Genomic DNA, 4,017 nt, shown 5'->3' on the forward strand with positions numbered 1-4,017 from the left:
TTGAAATTAAAATATTTAGTCTCCTGTATTATTTATTATGATCTTTAGAGTTTGTTTTATCTTGGTTTTTTTTTTTTTTAAATAAAATTTGAGATTTTTTCAAATAATCTTTGTTAGATGGAATTGTTAAAAAAATAGGTTTTTAATTTTTTTTTTCAATTATACCCTCCTCTCTCTCTTTCTATATATATATATATATATATATATATATATATATATATATATATATATATATATATATATATATATATATATATATATATATATATATATATATATATATATATATATATATATATATATATTATAATTAACAATAATTTTTTAAATAAAATAATTTAATTTATATTAAATTAAAATTTAAAATATAATAAAATAAATAATAAAAAATTACAGATATGTTAATATTATTTTTTATTAATACATAAATAAAAAAATACTAATTTTATAAATAACTATTATTATAATTTAAATATTATATAAGATAATATAGTATATTATAATTTTATTTATATTGTGTATATATTTTTATTTAATATAATTAATATAACTTCTTATATTAAATAAATTTTATAAGATAATAACTAAAAATTATTAAAATATTTATTTAAAATAATTATTTAAAGTTAGTTTATACCAAAATAAAATTAAATAATTTTTTTATAAATATTTTATTTAAATGAGTTATATTTATAAATTAATTAATATTTTTATTTAAATATATTTAATTTTATTTTTTATTATAATTATTTACTTAAACTATTTAAAATTTAAATACAGATAATATATTATGTTATAATTTTATTTTTATTTAATATAATTTTTTTAAATGAAATAAGTTATTAATTTATTTTATATGAAAATAAATTTTATAATGTAATCAAATAAATATAAGAAATAAGGTATATTTATAAATTAATTAATATTTGTTAGTCAAATATATTAATTTTATTTTTTAATATAATTAATTATTTATTTGAATTATTTAAAATTTAAATATTATATAAGTTGAATTTATATTGAGCTTTAATTTTTATTTAAGGTAATTAATAAAAATAATATTTAAATAATAAAATTATTTAATTTAATGGTTCATAAAATGTTTAAATTTTTGGATAAAAATTAAGTTTTATTATAAAAAAACTTTTCATCAGACGAGACCAGTTTTGATTATGGTATTTTGAAATTTTTATGGGCTTTTGTTAATGTTTTTGAAAAAAAAATAGGAGTATTTGAGATTTGTTTAAAATAAATTATAAAATTATTTTTTTCAATTAATAATTTAAGTAATTTAATGGTCAGAATAATATTAATGTAATAGAGAATATTTTTAAAAACCTAATATCAAACAATCTCTAAGTAATTTGATGTTGGGTTTTGAATTATAATTTTCTTATCAAAGTTCATATAATATAATTAATTTTTTTTGTAGTCATCAAATTTCTCAATTTATATATTAATATTAAATAATCTAACTTATTCACTAAATAATTCTTATTTAAAAGCCCTCCAAAATAACAACAAAAAAAGAAGCTAGTTGGCCTTTAGGTGTTTGAAGGGTTATTTATTCATATCATACCCACTAACAATATTTTTCTGATTATTGGTTCTATTTTTGACTTTTCCATTGTGGACGGCCAACTTTTCTTCTGCCTTTTTCCCTTTTTACCTTTAATCTTTTATTCAAAATGGAGCTACATTATTGTCAATTCATGTGTTAGTTCTCTTTGGTTTTTTTAAAAAACTTATCTAAATTTAATTTTTGAATCAATCACATCACTAATTTTATTAACCAAAATACTAAAACACTCTATATTTTAAATTATTATTTCTTTATTTTATTCATATATATTAGAACTCTTTAAGTCTTTTTACTAAAAATAATTATTATCTCCTCAAAATCATTACCAATTATTATTTTTTTTCTTCTTTAGGTTGTTAAAAAAATCCCAATTCGAACAAATCCTTAATATAATAAAAATAAAATGATTTCTATGATAAAAGTCAATCTCTTAAAAGCCTATTGGGCAAACATATAAAAGGACAAGAAAGAAAAGAGTCCAAATACTCTAAAAGGAAAAATGCAACGGAGAAACAGAAATAAATTGCATAGTAGATGGGTTAGTTTAATATTCAAACTCATCCTATTTTATATATATATATATATATATATATATTATCCATTTACACAATTAAATTATTATTTTTATAATTATTATCATTAATTAAATTATATTAATATCTCATTTTTAATATTGGTAAACTTTTAAATATATAATTTTAAATGTTAATATTTCAAAGAAAAGAATTGTGTCAATCAACTTATGGTCATTAGAGGTCTAGCAACATTGCCAATAATTTTAAATAAGGTTGTAATAAATTTTATTAATTATTAAGTTATTATATTATAATTATTATTTTAAGTTAATTATGTATTAAGTATTTATAAAAATATTAAATTAAATTATAATATACAATATAAAAATAAATAGGATATGGGAATTTGAATAGTAAATTATGCTAATTTGGAAATAATTGAACAAGTAGATTAGTTTTAAGAAGTTAAACTTAGGTATAAACATTTTATATGGTTTTCACCTAATTGGTATTTTCAAATGAGGAAATAGGAAAGCTGAAATTCATAGATACAAAGTAACCAACATGTTATATAGTTATCATCTAATCGAAATTTTTCCCAAAGAATGCGATGATTGTAACCAATGACACTCATTTTCAAACGAGGAAACAAGAAAATTTTCAGGACCCAGCAGAAGATTTTCAGCCTTCAAGTCTCTATAACATGACAAGAAACAGATAAACATACGTGAAACTAAAATGAAAGCTCTCTTAGGAAATTTGAAAACTAAAAGAGGATTTCTAGGGAAAACAAAATACAGTCTGATCAAATTTCCAAGAGGCCATTCATTTTAATCTCCTTTAGCCCTAAAAACAAAAAGTTAATCACTGAGCAACACATATTACATATAAAGCTAATCGCTGGGGAAAGGTTGAGATTGAATGAGGAAATTGGAACTAAATTGGCGTTCCAATTCTAATAGCTAATTCGATCAGAATTGGCATTGAAGTACAATTCAATTCCTAGGCATGAAAAAAGGATAGAATTGCAATTCTTAAGATTTTTTTATTGTCTTTATTTAAAATATTCATACATAAATATTTTTTCCACACTTTTTATGTGATATATGAGTTAAAAAAAATTAGTTAAGAATTCAGATTTTGAGTATAAATTTGTAAATAACCATTTTTTAAAGTTAAAAAAATAAATTCAGTAGAATCAGATGATGTGTGGATTAAAAAAAATATATCTAGGTGTAATGTATTACTTTTTAATGTCATATTAATAATTGACATGTTCTTAGCCCAACAAAAATAACAAATTAAAATATCACAATACACACATGTAAAGAAAATGTAATTTTGTCATATAATTATTTACACACACTAAATTATACAATAATCCACTCAAATAAAATAACCCAAACAAAAACAATAGAATATTTAACAACATAAGACAAAAACAATCACATATAAGGATTGCATCATCTCAACTTGTCACACTAACCAAACAAGCTTAATATCAAGTTGTTCTAATCTAGTAATTGCTGGAGAAGCATCATTTTGAGGTGTTGACCTTGTTTTTCCATCTCCAATTGCAATCTTTTTTGTATCTATTAAACAATTGAAATAACAATATTTAGATATTGACCCTAATTAGAAATGTTTTTTCATATTAGTTGTAACCCAATAGTGAGATATTAACTAAATTTAGTATTATTATTTTTATCAGTAAATTTCTTTTTGTTAATAAAGTTAGCATAATTGTTTAAATATGTTCTCACCTTGAACTTGAAGATAAAATAATATTTACCTTTATAGTTCAAGGGATAAAAGTGACGTCTAAGAGATCGAACATATTATTTAAATCAAAACAAAAATATATGGTGTTTTAATATATTGCCTATTTTAAACAATTTAGTAATATAATTTTAAAGATAA

Source organism: Impatiens glandulifera, chromosome 1, assembly GCF_907164915.1.
Source record: "Impatiens glandulifera chromosome 1, dImpGla2.1, whole genome shotgun sequence".
NCBI lineage: Eukaryota > Viridiplantae > Streptophyta > Magnoliopsida > Ericales > Balsaminaceae > Impatiens > Impatiens glandulifera.